Source organism: Myotis myotis, unplaced genomic scaffold (assembly GCF_014108235.1).
Source record: "Myotis myotis isolate mMyoMyo1 unplaced genomic scaffold, mMyoMyo1.p scaffold_m19_p_1, whole genome shotgun sequence".
In the NCBI taxonomy this organism is placed as follows: domain Eukaryota; kingdom Metazoa; phylum Chordata; class Mammalia; order Chiroptera; family Vespertilionidae; genus Myotis; species Myotis myotis.
The window spans coordinates 39,148,498-39,166,670 of NW_023416313.1; positions in this window are offsets into that span (position 1 = coordinate 39,148,498).

The window sequence follows — 18,173 nt, forward strand, 5'->3', positions numbered from 1 at the left end:
GAGACCTGAAAAACAATGGCTTACACAAAATGAGAATTTATTATTATTATTATTTCTGCACATAAAAGAATATTGGAGGTAGGAAGATGAGTGTTGGTATTAGTTTCCTAATATCATTAGAGAATGAATTTCCTTCTATTTTTTGCTCAGTCTTTCTTAGAGCAAGATTATTGTTCTTGTTTTCAAGATAGCTACTGGACCCCAATTATCATTGTCTACCCTAAACAAGAAGGGTCAGTATAACAATTAAAAAAGATCAGGGCTAGGTGAGTCTGCTCTGCTATTTAACTATTTTTCCTATAAAGTCTGTCTAAGAATTTCTATTTACACAGATATGTCCCATGATCATTTCTGCTCTCCAAGTGAGGCTGATAGACAGTTTTAAAAGTTTCATTGATACATCATATAAAATTAGGGCCTTGGCTGGTGTTTCTAAGTGGTTAGAGCATTGACCTATTTACTAAAGGGTCACAGGTTTGATTCCTGGTCAAGGGAACATACATGAGGTGTAGGTTCAATCCTTAACCCAGTTTCAGTGAATGTGGGAGGCAACCAATCCATCCATGTGTCTTTCTCACATCAATGTTTAACTTTCTCTCTCTCTCTCTCTCTCTCTCTCTCTCTCTCTCTCTCTTTGCCCCACCCTCCTTCCCTACCACTCTCTCTAAAAAAAAACCACAATCAATGGAAAAATATCCTTGGGTGAGGATTAATATAAATAAATAAATAAATAAATAAATAAATAAATAAATAAATAAGAATCTCTTAGTAAGGGAGATGGGGAGGACCATTGGGTAGGACAAAAGTAGTCTCTGCTATATTTAATGTTAGAATACCAAAGAGAAGCAACTAAAAATTCTTGGATATAATAAAAACATTTGATATGTTGATTATGTTTAAGACAGATACACAAAATCCAAATTCATTTTTATATGCCAGCTACACTCAGAAGTTGATATGTGCAAAACATTAAGAAGGACTACCAAAAATAAACCATAAATACTTAGAGATTACTCTAAAAAATGCATAATATCAGTTTGAAGTTCTTTACACAAAGCAACTGAGAAATGGAAGGAAAGGTTTTAATAATTAGTGATTATACCACATTTTGGATGCAAAATAGAGTGGTTTTTAAAAATCCATTATTCTCAAATTAATTTATTGGTTTAGCTTAAAGCCAATGAAATGCCAATGTGTTTTTACTTTTCAATTTGATTCTCAAAAGTATAAGAACAAAATATTAAGATTTTAAAAATTATAACAAGTATTACTTGCCCTACAAGATATAAAAATATGTTATTATGCTATTAAAAACAAACTAATGCAATTATGAAAATAACAAAAATTAGATGCCAGATCAATAGAAAAGAACAAATTGTCATAAAACAAATTAGAATATATATATACTAGAGGCCCGGTGCACAAAAATTTGTGCACTTGGGGGAGAGTGGGGGAGTGTTCCTCAGCCCGGCCTGTGCCCTCTCGAAGTCTAGGACACCTCGGGAGATAATGACCTGATGGCTTAGGCCTGCTCCCGGGGTCCAGAGGGCAGGCCCAATCCCTAGGTGCAGCCCCTGGTCGGGCTCAGAGCAGGGCCGATTGGGGAGTTTGGGCGCTGCCCCCTGTCATGCACAGAGCAGGGCAGATCGGGAGGTTGTGATGCCACCCTCAGTCACGCTCAGGGTAGGGCCGATTGGGGGATTGGGGCGCTGCCCCCTGTCACACTCAAGGCAGGGTTGATGGGGAGGTTGCAGCGCCACCCCCTGTCACGCACAGAGCAGGGCCCATCAGGGGATTGGGGAACTCCCCCCTGTCATGCACAGAGCAGGGCTGATCAGGGGGTTGAGGAGCTCCCCCCTGTCACTTACAGAGTAGGGCCGATAGGGGAGTTGGGGCACTGCCCCCTGTCACACTCAGGGCAGGGCGGATGGGGATGTTATGGCTCTACCCCGTCACACACAGAGCAGGGCCCATGGGGGGCGGTTGGGGCGCCACCCTCTATCACCCACAGAGCAGGGCCGATCAGGGGGTTGGGGCGCCGCCACTCTCACACTCAGGGCAGGACCGATGGGGAGGTTATGGCTCTACCCCGTCACACACAGAGCAGGGCCCGAGGGGGGGGGGGTTGGGGCGCCACACCCTGTCACACACAGAGCTGCAGGGTGATCAGGGGTTTGGGGAGCTCCCCCCTATCAGGCACAGAGCAGGGCTGATCAGGGGTTTGGGGCGCTTTCCCCTGTCACGAACAGAGCAGGGCGGATAGGGAGGTTGTGGCCCCTCCCCCTGTCACACACAGAGACACAGGGCGATCAGGGGGTTTGGGCGCTGCCCCCTGTCACGCTGATCCCGGTGCCGGGAGGCCTCGCGGCTCCGCTGATCCCGGTGCTGGGAGGCATATTATCCTTTTACTATATAGGATAGAGGCCAGGTCCACGGGTGGGGGCTGTCTGGTTTGCCCTGAAGGGTGTCCTGAATCAGGGTGGGGGTCCCCACTAGGGTGCCTGGCCAGCCTGGATGAGGGGATGATGGCTGTTTGCAGCTGGTCACACACCCTTCAGGGTGGGGGTCCCCACTAGGGTGCCTGGCCAGCCTGGATGAGGGGATGATGGCTGTTTGCAGCTGGTCACACACCCTTCAGGGTGGGGGTCCCCACTGGGGTGCCTGGCCAGTCTGGGTGAGGGGCTGAGGGCTGTTTTCAGGCTGGCGGGTGACTGAAGCTCCCAGCTGCTCCTTTTTTTCTTTTTTTTTTTTATTCTGGGCCAGCTTTAGCTCTGAGGCTTGGCTCCAGCTCTTAGGCCTCCACTGCTGAAAGCAGGTATCTGGTTTGTTTGGGTTTTATAATCGAAACACTGTTACAACTCCAGCTCTGAGATCCCCGCTGGCTGAAAGCAGGTTTCTTGGGTTTTGTTTAGCTTCTATATTTGTAACAATGTTTCAAACTGCAAGCTCAGAGGCCGGCAGTGGCAGGTGGGGAATGTTGGAGTCCTCCGTCACTGCAGAAGCAAGCCTCATGTTCGCTTCAAGCTGCCTGACTGTCGGCCGCCATCTTGTCTGGCAGTTAATTTGCATATCACCCTGATTAGCCAATGGGAAGGGTAGCAGAGGTACGGCTAATTACCATGTTTCTCTTTTATTAGATAGGATTGTACTTATCACATAAATAGTACATAATAAAGACATTATAAACTATTAGGAATAAAGTACAATTTCCAATAAACACATGGGAAAGTGGTTTTCAAACAGCTATCAAGTTAGACCATTGTCATATCCCAAACACCCAAATTCCAGGTGAATTAAAGTATTAAGAGTTAATATATATGCAAACAAATAAGAAACAATGAATTAAAAAATTTAGTAAACAAGAAACAATGAATTAAAAAATTTAGTAAACTCTGGTAATTAGCTGATTTCAAGTCAGAAAGATTTTTTTGAGCTTTCTCACTGAAAATTATGTCACAAGAATAAGACTGATAAATTTGTTAGAATTTTAAAACTTTCTCACTGTTAAAATACTGCTGGGAGCTGGTCCATCCTTGCTGTTTCAAGGGACCTGGCATATATGGCATACTGTTCTTAATATGTTTGCTCACCTTCTTGGCACTATGTGTTTTAACCAAGGTCTCTGAGAAAGGTTGTTTCCCCAGGTAGGGATTTTCCCCTGAAGTTAGGAAGGGAATAAAACCTCTTAACTAAGTGCCAGGTGGGTAATTAATCACTTTAAGTACGAACAATCATGCTTAAGCTACATAATCTTTACTCCCTGGAATGGAGATAAGAATCACCCTAACCTTTGGAATAGAGATTGATAGGATTGAATCAACTGGTATAAATACAGATGTAAGAAGACAGAACCTACCCAGACAGAAGAACTTCGCTGGAGAGAACATGGCAAAAGATCCGGGACTGAACCTGACTACAGAAATTGGCAAGAGAACCTGACTAGAACCTGGTGCCTGAACCTGGCTGGAGAACCTGGACAGAACCTGGCTGAAGAACCTAGCGAGGGAACATGGCTACAGAACCTGGCTGGAGAACCTGGAGAACCTAGCAAGAGAACATGGACACAGAACCTGGCTGGAGATCCTAAGCAGAACTTCGCTGGAGATCCAGACCAGAACTTGGCTGGAGATCCTGGCTGGAGATCCTGGCTAGGCTGCTGATCAACTGAACGCTGTCTCCGTTTCATTTCTTCTTCGCCGACTCCGTCCACACCTTTGGGGACCCCTGGACCTGCTGGGGCTGGACCCCGGCAAAATACCATAGAAAGCACCTGAACATTCAGAAACATTTTTAAAATAAAAGTGATAAAGAAAGATGACATAGATGACAAGCCAGTTACTGGGCAATGGAGTTCAAGTTAAAAGAAATCATTAACTGGGAAATATTTTGTTGATAGTATAGTATAATTAAGCACCAGCATTTGCAAAAAACAAACAAACAAACAAAAAACCCCTTAAGTTTAATTCGTAGAGGACTTATAATTGGCAAGTCTTTTTACACTATCTTGATGGGTTTTCTTTAGATTGGCACATCTATAATGTGGATTACTTCACCAACATGGGTAATATAAAGTCATGACTTTAATCATAAGTTTGATAGATCAATCCAGTACATTGTCCTGATGTACTTATAAAACATATCTATATATATAAAAGCCAAGTGACTGGAACACCAGAATGACTTTAACAACTGGAATGACTGGTCTCTATGACGCGCACTGTGGCTGGCCAACCGGCCCAATTGAGGGCCTTCTGGCAAACCTCCCGTGGCCCCTCCCCCGGCCTACCCTCTCTTGATTGCCTCCCCCAATTGGGGACAAGGACAGCCGGCCAACCTCTCATGACCCCTCCCCCGGCTGGGTTGGCCCAATTGGCCCCCATTGGGGTGGGCCGGCCGGACCCACCTATGCACAAATTCGTGCACTGGGCCTCTAGTAAGATATATAAATCTGTTAGTCTACTTTCAAGTTTTGTTACTGTGTTCTTCCCAATAGTGTATTTGAGCTTAATATATTTTATTGCTTTGCTGCCATCCAAGAGGTTTCTACAGTTCTCAGGTTTCTATTTATTCTTAGAGTGTCTAGGTGAACATATTTTATTTCAACAACTGGGAAAAAGTCTAATAGCTACTTAGAAATCATTACATTTTGGAAAAGAAAACCACTTAAATCAAATTGAATATTCATAGATCTTTAAAAGGTCTGACCTTACTTAAACAAATGTTACCTTAACAGAGCAATTGATCTCAAGGAGGATCAATTATGATAAAAATCACTATTTCCAGAAGAGGATTCTTATCTTTAAAATGAACATGAAATGATTGTTTTTGAATTCTAATAATGTTTGCCATTAGAAAAATAAAATGTCCTTAACACAGAGAAGATACAGAAAAATATATAAGAAAATTGATAATGTATATTTAGTGTCTTGTTCTTTAATTTCATTATTATTATTCATGAAATAAATAGATTTTATATGCCAGAACTAGATCTTTATTTAAATTCTATGAGCTGTTTTAAAGGAATAATTGCCTTTATTCTTAGGGATAAAATGTATTATAACTTTTCTTGACTCAAATAAATAATTGGTTTTATTTTAGTTAATGTTAATTCAATACCTTAATTGATCACTTGCTGGATATGCTATCTTTGAATATATGAAGGAATGAAATACTTCTTTCAGATAAGAGAATTACTTGTTGACATGAATTATTTATTTACAATTTATCTTTACTATTATCAAAAAGGTGGCAAAAACCAATTTACTCTATTTTCTTACCTGTTGAAAGTAAAACTGAGCCATTTCCACACAAACCAATATATTTAAATAAAAATCTTATTTCAATCTGTGTAGACATTTGTAATTAATCAAATACATGAAATTAGAAAACATCCTCATTCAACTTATTATTTATATATTATACACAATTTAAACAGCAATTGAATGGTTAAACCTGCCAGGAGCCAGTCCATCCTTGCTGTTTCAAGGGACCTGGCATATATGGCATACTGTTCTTAATATGTTTGCTCACCTTCTTGCTACTATGTGTTTTAACCAAGGTCACCTCTCTGAGAAAGGTTGTTTCCCCAGGTAGGGATTTTCCCCTGAAGTTAGGGAGGGAATAAAACCCCTTAACTAAGTGCCAGGCGGGTAATTAATCACTTTAACTACGAACAATCATGCTTAAGCTACATAATCTTTACTCCCTGGAATGGAGATAAGAAACGCCCTAACCTTTGGAATAGAGATTGATAGGATTAAATCAACTGGTATAAATACAGATGTAACAAGACAACAGGACACAGAACCTAGACACACAGAACCTACCACAGAACCTAGATACAGAACCTACAGAACCTAGCGAGAGGACCTGGCTGAAGATCCTAGAGACAGAACCTGGCTACAGAACCTGGATAGAACATGGCAAGAGAACCTGACTAGAACCTGGTGCCTGAACCTGGCTGGAGAACCTGGTGAGGGAACATGGCTACAGAACCTGGCTGGAGAACCTGGAGAACCTAGCAAGAGAACATGGACACAGAACCTGGCTGGAGATGCAAACCAGAACTTCACTGGAGATCCAGACCAGAACTTGGCTGGAGATCCTGGCTAGGGATCCTGGCTAGGCTGCTGATCAACTGAACGCTGTCTCCGTGTCATTCCTTCTTCACCGACTCCGTCCACACCTTTGGGGACCCCTGGACCAGCTGGGGTTGGACCCCAGCATAAACCTTTATTTTCTTCTTTCACATTTCTACATTACACACATCTTAACACAAATACCTTAATTTAATAGAAATCATTTTTTTTTGTCTTTTCAAAAATACACCTTATTCATAGTAAAATGTCTTCCTTTTTTCTTTAAGAGAAAATATTGGTATACATGAGTACTCACTGCTGTCATAGCTGTATGGTAATTAGTTTGAAATGATAAATAACAGCCCTTCCTGAATTTCTGTAATGTGAAAGCTAAGAGAGAAAGAAGGCTATTTTAATGGACTTACACAAAACAATGCCATGATATCTATTTCTGGCCGATGTGGATGTGTTTTCTGCTTGGACCTTGTATTAGTTCGTTAGGGCTGCCATAACAAAATACCACAGCTGAATGGCTTCAATAACAGAAATGATCGTCTCACAGTTTTGGAGGCTAGAAATTCAAGATCAAGGTGTCAGCAGGGTTGGTTTAGCCTGAGGCCGTTCTCTTTTGCTTGTAGGTACCTTTCTTCTCTCTGTGTCTTTACATGGTCTTTCTGCTGTGCCTGTCTGTGTCCAAGTCTTCTCTTTTTATAAGGACACTAGTTATAGTGGACTAGAGTCCACCCAAGTGACTTCGTTTAACTTCAATTACCTCTTTAAAAGTTCTTTCTCCAAATATAGTCACATTTTATGGTACCAGGGGTTAGAACTTCAACATATACATTTTTAAGGAAGGTAATTCAGCCTATTACAGACCTCAAGTAAGAATCTTTTGCCAAAGGAATGTAAGCATCTCTATCATCATCACAGCAGGCAATACTGTAATGGCAATAAGAATACTGACTAGGGAAGAAAGAATATAGCTTGTAATAAACACAAACAAAACAAGAAAGCTGAGGTTAAAGAGAGCAAAATACCCAGTCACTCTTTTTAGTTGAGTAAATTGGCAGCCACCATTTTGGATAAAATACTGGAAGAAAGAAAACTGGTATGACTAGTTCTACTGATTTAAGGTATGAGTGCTCTTATCTATAACTAGAGGCCCAGCATGCACGAAATTGTGCAGGAGTAACTCGCTTCTGCTTGCCTCAGCTGACTGCCCTGCCCATCACCGCTGGTAGCTTACTGCCCTGCCCTCTGCCACTGGTAGCCCTCTGCCTCTCATAGCTCTCTGCTGCTAGTAGCTCTCCGCTGCTAGTACCTCATGCCCTGCCCCGCCCGCCATGAGAGCTGCTGCTCCTTTGGTCATGATGGCGTTACAGTGTGATGACCACGGGCCTTTTATATAAGAGATAATAAAAGCGTTAATATGCTAATTAGACCGGACAGCTGAACGACTTTCCAGATGTCTTTCTGGACAACCTTTCGGACGAAACTGAGGCTGCGAGGTCCAAGGCAAGCTGCTGCAGCTGCAAGGGCTAAGGCCCTTGCATGAATTTCGTGCATTAGGCCTTTAGTATTTGGTTATATGTCTATGTACCAGAATGTCCAAGTGATTGCAGAAGACCAAGAATGAAATGTCAGGTGGCAAGGGCTCCAACATTCCAAAATGAGATGCCAGCTAGACACTTATGCTTCACATGCAACTGAAGAGGCCAAGGCTCCATTCTGAAATCCTTAGTTCAAGGTCTACCTCAAGCTCACAGGTTGTTCTTGGGAATTATAGGGAACATTTCTTAGGAGAGGCTTCTATTGATTTAAAAACGAGGAAGGGAGACCATGCTTTATCTCACTTCAAGTCAAGTGTGTGGGTCTTGATTAATAGTAGGTGCAGTCTGGGAGCATAGGGGACTTCTATGCTATCACATGCATATCTGAACATATTTTCCTCTTTAAAAAAAAATAGAGCCAAAAGGCTGTCTGAAATGGCCTGTAGCAGCAGATAGAGTGCTGCATGAGGAAAGTAACTGCATTGTCACTCCCAACACAACAAGTCAAGGCTATACGTTTCCTGTTGACCAAATATAGGCCATATACAAAGAGAAAGCCAGTATCAGATTGTCTTAGACACTGTCCAAGAGTGTAAGACACCTCAAATAATGGGGGAGAATCCAGAGAACCATAATACTGCTCCATGAAAGAAGCTTTAAATACCTACCCGGTCCAGAGTATGCCATGATCCTCATGACAGTACTAGTCATTTAAGACCTTCCTACTAACATCAAGTCAGGGAAGGAGAGAAACATAAATGTAATTAAGAATTCTGACTATTACTAGTACATAGCATGGACATTTTAATGATATAAATGAAATTAGGCTGGTAAAAAACAGTGAACAGAGAACGTTTATTATCTGAAGTCAAGAGATAAGTTTTTAGGGCCTATCCAAGATTTCACTCAGGGACAGGAAAGAACTAGATCTATGAATTGATTTAGATGAGCATCGAGGAGGGAAGAATAATATTGGTTTCTGAATTACACGCGAGTCTCATTTGTTTAATTAATGCTTAAATGGAATTAAATTCCGCTCATCTTTGGAATTATGGTAGTATTCTTGTAGGGCTTTCTTCTTGCTTAATTGTCCAAGAAAACCTGAGGGGCTAACAAAAAAAATGACAAGTAAGTCTACCTTCTATATTTCTGTGAATTTACCTTGTTATGTTTCTCTGAGTTCTGTTACATTTTTGTTATGACTTCCACATATGGCCATGACTGAGCCTTAATTATCTGTAATGCATGAAGTCTGACTAGGCTCTAATTCCCAGAAGAAACCAGCATGATCCTTTGAAGGTAAAGGGTTATACCCCTCTATGCTAGGTATGCCTGAAGAACTCTTCAATTAGATTGTGACCTGTGGCCTTTTAGCATTGTCTTCATACACCCTGCCATCTTTTATGTGCTATACCAGAGACTCCGCCAAGATGCCTACATTGCTGCCACTCATCTCAGGAGATCAGGCAGGTTTCACTTGACTGTCACTCAAGGATAGCAGTAAGTACCTCTGATTCCTTTCTGCAGAGGCGCAATCATGTCAGCCCTGCCCTCCCTTCCCCTTCTCCATCATGGAGAAAGGCGCAGAGGAATGGCATGCTCGCTCAGTCTTCAGAGTCCTTTGACTACAGCAGCTTTTTAAGAAGTGGCACTTGTTTTCTGTCATTTCAACAGATAGGTTTTCAAATGGTAATAAAACTCCTAAAATAAAAAGCACATAGCGTAATGCAAACAGCCTGAGGCAATATATAACCTGTTTGAAACTGTAACCTGCTTTGAAACAGTCATAGAGAAATCCATAACTAGGACAGAATAAGGAGAATGAGCTAAACACCACCAGTTAAGAATCAATAAGTTTCCTTACTGAGAAAATGAAAATGGATGTGATAATTTTCTAAATATCACACACACACACACACACACACACACACACTGCTATATATGTGTATATATATATATATATATATATATATATATATTATTTTAAATAGTCATAATCTATATTGTTTCAGTTAATCCTTGTCTTCATAAAGTGATTAAGTTAGAAAATAACTTGATTTAGGTGGAATTTCTCTATTACAACCAAACTTTTGTACTTAAAGTGGGCAAAACCAGATAAACAATATCCCCAAGAGGTAAATTCCATCTAGTCAATATTACATATGAATACATTACATGCTTACAGTTGTGTATTGTAAAGTAGAGAACTTAATTATGACTGGCAGATGAGTTTTGCCTCTAAAGCATTTGTAAAATGTATTTGTAAAAGTATTAAAAATGCTAGGAAGATAGCCAGCTGTCTAAATTTGCATCTCATTGATGAATATTAAATACTTTGGAAGGATGAGATGTATCTGCACTAAGGCCTAATTGATCCTGTTGAACACATGAAAGTCTTCACCATTGATAGAATTGATTTGAGGAGCTAGGATCAGTACCAGTACATAAATTACTCTGGTAAGTAATACTCTCTAAGTAACAATTGCCTCCTTTTCAGACTTTTTGGTATTTGCTGTCTTTTAAACTCAACATGAGAACTACAAGTAAAGAAAACAGGAACCAATTAAGCAAAAATAAGTGTAAACAATTTATAAAGTAACTTTTGGGGTTAGAATAACAGAACTGCATCCTGAATACTATGTATACAACCGGATTTTCTTTATATATTAGAGTTTGCATAGCTTTTAAAAAGGAAACAAAATGTTGACGTTTGGAGAGGAAAAAACCTAGGAAAAACAATTGTAGAGTGCTCTGTTCTCCGCATTATCAGATATTTCCCAGAAACAAAATGACAACCAAAACCATAAAACACATTTACCAAATCTCAACATTCCTCCTGTTGTAGACATGGTGGTGGAGAACATGAAAAATGCGAAAGTAGAAACATATTAGAAGACAATTGCTAAAAAAAATAAGTAGGTAAACAGAACAGTATTCTGGAAATATTGCATGCCACTGTCACAGGTTTTTTTTTATTGAAAATGTTTGTTCCCTGGGAAACTCTTATAAAAATTATCACATAATTTTTGTGATGGTGGCAGAACAGCAATCGTGTGACCACATTTTGACAGACATCAGTAACACACAGACAGTATGAACACAGACCCTTGGTCTAAGGCAGTCAGCTATGATGTACCAGACCACACTAATCAATCAGAATTTGGGTTCCCACTGTTCTGACAAGGCTTCCTATTAGAAGCCATCAAAAGTAGTTTAAACTTGATAGTCCCGCTGCCCTGTTTTTAATAGCACAGGTTTGTACCTCCACCGCTGTCTTTTTCTTTATTGAAAAACTGTCAAAGCATTACCAAATGAATCTGCCTTAAATATTTGAGGCTGCCTATAAAACACTGAGGTATGTGGTAATAAATGCATCAGCGATAATGGGCTGTGAAAGAAATATGCATAAAACTGTCAGAAGGGGGAAAAAAAAGGTGAGGAGCAGGATTGAAGTTCCAACAATAATTTGTGAAAAGGCAAAACACTAAGTAGAAAGAAGTCTGAATTTAGTAATCAAGAGACCTGACTTTTAGTCCTTCCTTGAGTAACAGGCAAGTTGCTCAGTCTCTCCTGACTTGGCTTTACATGTTTAAACAAAAAAGTAAGAAAGTAAGAGGTAGACTGGATGATTTCCAAGATTCCTTCCAAAGCCATATTAGTTATTTACAACTGTTAGAAAGACGACAAGGGCATTCAAATTCTTGCTTAACCATCTTTAGATGAGAAGAAAATTATTGTCCTTTTTAACTTGTACAAATTGTAATTGGCCACAATTTTGTTTGCATGCTGTAGAAATCAATGAAGCCATGTAGGCCATTTTTATATTGTGTGGCATATCAATTTAAATTGCAGAGGGAATCTTAAACTCCTTATATTGGAGTGATTTTAGATCTTAGACTTTGAACAGAAACTGCAGAAAATATTTCCTTCGAGTTCATTAACCTCAAGATTTTTTGTCTTGTAAGAGATATACCATGTTTTTGGTCTTATCTGAAATCCAGATACTACCTACATAATATTAAACATCAGTATGCTCAGATTGTTTACTAATTAAGCATGCTAATATCAAGTGTGGAAAAGGTGCAAGTTATCATAATAAGATCAATAGAGGTAAAAATTCTAAAGTGAATTTATGCAATAGTGGGTACACTAAGTACAAAATCTCAGAATAAGTGAGACAAATTATAATAAACTAAATAATGGGTTTGAAGTTTGCCCTCTTTTAAATCTTTAACGGTTCTGTTAACTCCTACCTTATGTATTCTTAAAAAGCAAAAACACAATAACAACAAACAAGAAAATAAAAAACAACCTTCAGGGAATTTCTCACTTTAGTATAAACTGTGCTTCCTTAATCTTTACCCTCTCAGAGAAATCATTCTTTTCCCTCATTTTTTTCCCTTGATTTGCACTGAAAATTCATAGCAACAGTAAAAAAATATATATATATTCTTAGCAAACCAACAAAATCTGTAGAAAGCTTTGAAATATCAACATAAAATTTTGTTTGTTCTATCTAGCCAATTTTAACCCCCCTCCAAAAAAAAAAACAACAAACCAACCTACAAAACCAAAAAACTCATCATCAATATGATCTACTCTCTTTTTTTGTGTGTGTACTTCAACCAGAAATAACTTGCTAAGCTTGATTTCTTCCATTAATGAGATCCATTCAAGAAGAGTATCATTTTCCCAATAACACTCCTGGAGAGACTTTGACTCAATAACCTCATGCTTCAAATAACTGAGTTGTAGTCCATGTGTACAAACATGTACCGCCTAGAGATTTTATTTCCAGTCAACTCTCCTGTTAGTAGTATTTGCAATCTCTGTTAAGGTACCGTTTAGAATAAAATAAAGGAAAATAAAGGAGCCACTGAAGTGAGCATCCTTTTCATTTTATCTACACTTGGAAGACCCCTCTTTTTGTGTGCAAAATACACAAGAGAGAGCATGATTGCTTGTTTGCTACTTGCATTTAATTATCTGTTGTTGTTTTTTTACTTTTTGCTTGCTTTCTCTTTATCATTATGGAAGCTTCTCCATGGATCTCTGAGTTACTGTGTTTTCCTAGTTAAATCAATAAAACCCTTTATGGGAAAAAAGAATTGCATTACAGTGTTGTCAATAATGAATGGTTATTGCAAGAAGGAGCTCAGAGAAAATAATTAAGAGGTGGAAATCTCTTAAGAAACTTTTGCAAACCAATTGTAGATGTAATCTATTTATGTAAATGATGGGCTTACATTCTGTAGCACATTTCATCCTAACAGATTACTAGGCACTTAACAATTTTGACTACTATACTCATGAATGCATAATATATTCTTTCCTTCCTCTGAAGTTGTTTTAATGATGAAATGTTGGGTTTGCTCAATAAAATTTGGTATGGACTATCTAGGCCAGAACTATAAAAGAATGAATGATCCATTTGAGTCAATTGGATCACATCAGAGTGGCTCAGTGTGCACAGATACACAACTTTGGGATCGGCAAAGGCCATTACAAGGTTTCAGACAAAAATGACTGCTTTGAATTCGCTCTGTTATATTTCCTGTCTTACAGCCATTACTTCACACTTTTACCTACTACTACTACCTCACCTTCTTTGACCCACACAAAATTCTCTTCACTCAACCTCTCTCAATCAGAAGTTTGAGAACTTCCATTCAGTGTTCGTTTTGTAACTTTCTCCTCATCAAACTGCAGTTGTTACAAGTTATTTGGGGAGGGCTCTGTTCCTATATTTAAAAAATTCAACTTTTCTAAGATCCTACTTCAGTCCTCTATGCTCCTTATTAGTAGCTTCCTACTCTCTTCACTGATTTCCTTGTGGAAAAATAAATTTATCTACAATGTGGTGAATACTGAAACTTACTATACACTAGTCTGTATATTCAAACCAAGATGCATTTGTAACTAAAAATAATTCCAAGGTGTGTTGTTGCTGTGTGGACATGGGTTAGTTGCACATTAGACTGGGAGAATAAACTGGAATTTTATCTTATTTGTTAAAAAATCCTTACCCAAAGTATGTTTACTGATTTTTAGGGAGAAGGAGAGAGAGAGGTAAGAGAGAAATATTGATTAGTTGCCTCCCATACATGCCCTGACCAGAGATCAAACCCAAACCTAAGCATGTATCCTGTCTAGGAATCAAACCCACAACCTTTTGGTGTATGGGATGATGCTCCAACTACCTGAGCCACCCAGCCAGGGCTGAAGATTTATGAAAGATGTGTGTTATTTAGTGGTAATTTCTTTAGGAGAATGGAAGAATGCACTAAGGAATAAGTGCTACCTATTTAAAAGAATATTAAAGCAAGATAAGTTATTAAAATGTGCTGGAATAACCAGTAAATGAAGTATGGAAGCTAATACAATTCTCAGAAATTGACTGCAGCAATACTCTTATTTGAGTGTTGTCTGGGTGAGGGTGTAGAGTTAGGTCGTCACTGAGGATGGACCATGTTCCCCGCAACCTGGGGCAGGGCTCTGTCTTTGCTACTGATTAATCAGTGCATTTGAGTTTGTATGGTTAATTGCAATGATAAAGGAGAAGAAGGCAAGTTCTTTATGGTTTGCAATCACACAGAATAAAAGCCTACTACCGACAATTAGACAAGGAGAGGTTAATTGTATCATTTTTTTCTGGCTAATTTACTAGTATAGTTTGTGACTTTAAATATTTTGATAATACTACAGACATACCTTTAATTTTAAACTTGGAACTTTCTATAAGGCAGAGTAATAAAAAAAATTCTCTCAGGGCAGCCGCATGCCTTTTTATATCTTTCTGACTTTAAAAATTAATTGTCTCTTAAAGCATGACATTGAGTTTATCTCCTTACGAGAGTAGTTGAAAGGGATGATTTAAGAATAACCTGAAATTATAAAAGGCTTCACAAATGAAGTTAATTCTCCATTGCAATAACCTTTCTCGGTAAAAAAGATATTGTCTTTCCCATCAATGAGAGTTTAAATTGATATGCATTTAAAATAAATAAAATAACAGAAAAATAAGAACTAATATTACATTCGCTTGTGGCCTGATGATGAAATCTCTTCTTCCCTGTTCAGATTATGGCCTTCTGAGGGCATGAGCTCTTTTGTACTCTCATCATCATTGTTAACATTACTTTCATCAACATTTTCATTGTTATTACATTACTCACATTGGCATTTTATACTGAAATATTCATAATAACACTCTGATACTGACAGCATGTGATAGATATAGACTTCTAAATAGTTGCAGTTCAGGCTTTCTCTGTTCTGTTCTGCCAGTGAAAGCACAGCAAAAAGAGAGACATGGAAGTACACCATCCCTTTGCCTTTCAGCCTTCTAGCAATGGACGAGTAAGTTAAGAAGCTCCTTTTGTTAAACTCCACACTTTATTTTCTTTTTTATTTTTCTTAGTTCCAATGACAAATTTATTTTCTTATATTGTTTTGTATAAGCAATGTCAGTGTTTGCCTAAGGACTATGTAATACTTTAGCTTCCAGTCCTTTTGGTTAAAATCTGGTACAAAAAGATGCTTTCATATGCAAGCCTTACTGTTTAATTTTGTTCTTCTAGCCTTTTGTTTTCTCTTGTGTTTTTTGGACTATACGGTTTAGGTAATTTGAAGAGGCCATTTTGCTTATTTTAGCCTTTAGACTTTGTATTTGCTGAATAGGAAGAATTAAGACAAGTGGTTTATTTGTTTATTATAGAAACAATCCTGAAAAGAACAATGTTTTTTTACATGCAAGTCAGTGGTGATAATGTGAAACTTTAACGGAGCCTTGTGCTCCTGGAACCGTGAAGGTTAATGGGATCCCTCAGCCCTTCTGTGTATCTGAAAAGGCCTTACTCTGAGAACATCCCTCCCCACATGCCTTAGAAATGACTCATGGTACTTCCTGGTTTACCTATGACAAGACCAGACACAGACCCTACAGATGATTAGCTAAACTACTTGTCCAGCTGATCAATCTGAACAAAATGCTCCTTAACCAAACTTTGGTTAAGTTTCTCTCCTTCCCTCAGGCCCCCAAACATTGGCATACCCTCAGCCATAACCAGAACACCACCTTCCTTAACAGCTATTTCCAAGTTATTGTTGAGGCCTCAGAATAAAACATTTTCTGCTGTATTATCTCCTTTCCTTTTCTCCCCCACCTCCACTGCTTTTAGCCTTCTTTACGTCTTATAAAGAAAAGAACCTTTTTTCACCTGACTTTTGAGACACTTGAAGATCTTCTGGTCAGAGCTCTCTCCCAATGCAATAGCCCTTCCTCCCATTACAATGGCCCTTTCCCTCTTCAATAATTTTCTCTAATAAAGTCTTTCCCTACCAATGTCCAGAGCTGTTCTTTTAATTAATTGATTAATTGATAACTTAATTGATTTTTAATATACATAGAGTTGGAATACAATATTATATTAGTTATATTAGTTTCAGGTGTACAATATAGTGATTCAACATTTTTAAACTTATAATGTAACCACCCCACTTATTATAGTAATTATGTCTGAGTTTTATTTGACATTCTATATAATAAAGAGGTAATATGCAAATTGACCATCACTCCAACACACAAGATGGCCACCCCCATGTGGACACAAGATGGCCCGCAGGGAAGGGGAGTTGGGGGGGACCAGGCCTGTGGGGGAGGGGAGTTGGGCATGACCAGGCCAGCAGGAGAGGGCAGTTGTGAGGGACCAGGCCTGCATGGGAGGGCAGTTGTGGGGGACAAGGCCTGCAGGGGAGGTTAGTTGGGGGCAACCAGGCTGGCAGGGGAGGGCAGTTAGGGGCAATCAGGCCAGCAGGGGAGCAGTTAGGCATTGATCAGGCTGGCAGGGGAGTGGTTAAGGGGTGATCGGGTGGCAGGCAGAAGCGGCTAGGGGGGAATAGTCAGGCAGGTAGGTGAGTAGTTGGGAGCCAGCAGTTCTGGATTGTGAGAGGGATCCCATATTGGAGAGGGTGCAGGCTGGGCTGAAGGGACACCCCCCCCCCCACTGTGCATAAATTTCATGCACCAGGCCTCTAGTCTGTCAATAATTGTTAGTTAAAGAAAGCATTATTTTCAAACAGTCCCCTAAGTAGGGTAGACTAAATAAAGTAACATATCTACAGTTATCAAAAGAATTAACATGTAATTCATTGTCTTTCAGCTCCAAATTTACTCTTGTTTACCTTGCTTTGTGATAATGGAGTTGGGATATATGTTAATTCTTTGCCATCCTGCAAAATGTTATGGTTCATCAGCAGAGGGCACTGGAGTGACTGCAAGATGATAGCAGTAGGAAGAGGCTTTCCAAGTCCAAGGTCTCCCTTCTTATTATTGAGCCTGGGGCTCTAAAGGCCTGCACAGAAAAGTTCCTACTGTACCCACAGGCCATGTTCTCCCACCAACAGCCCTTGTGAAGGCTCCAGTCTGCCCACGCCCTGAAAGTTGATTGCTTCTACAAACTATTGTCAGCCCAAACCCTCTAACAAGTTCCCTCATCACTGGCAGGCTGTGCATCCCCCGTGGCAACCATACGCTCTCTTCCCAAAAGTTTGAATCTCAACATTGGCTGTGGTGTCTCAGAGTTCTTAGTTCTTTTTTATTCCTCATCATTTTTTATCCTCAGCCCTAGGACTAGCAGCTGCTTTCTCTTACCTATTCACCTACTGACTGCTTCTAGATCCCCTTAACATCCTCATTACTTTTAGTAGTTAACCATGTTTTACTGGTTAACAATTATTTATATTAAAATTCCATTTCTTTTTTCCAATAAGCAGTGTAGCTTCTGTCTCCTAACTGCCCCAACTGACATAAGGAGTAGTAAGTTTTCCACAGGTATTCTTGTCTTTGGTTTGCAAGTGGACTCTAGTCTTAACATTCCTCCAGTCTTATCCATCTTACAAAATATATCCCTTAGTAAATCATATACTCAACTGTTCAATCTAGAAATCTGGGAGTCACTTTCCTTTTTCTCTCCACCTAAATTCAGTTCATCATCAAATCCCATAGATTTACCTTCAAATATATTCCAAATTGTAGAGACCTTTT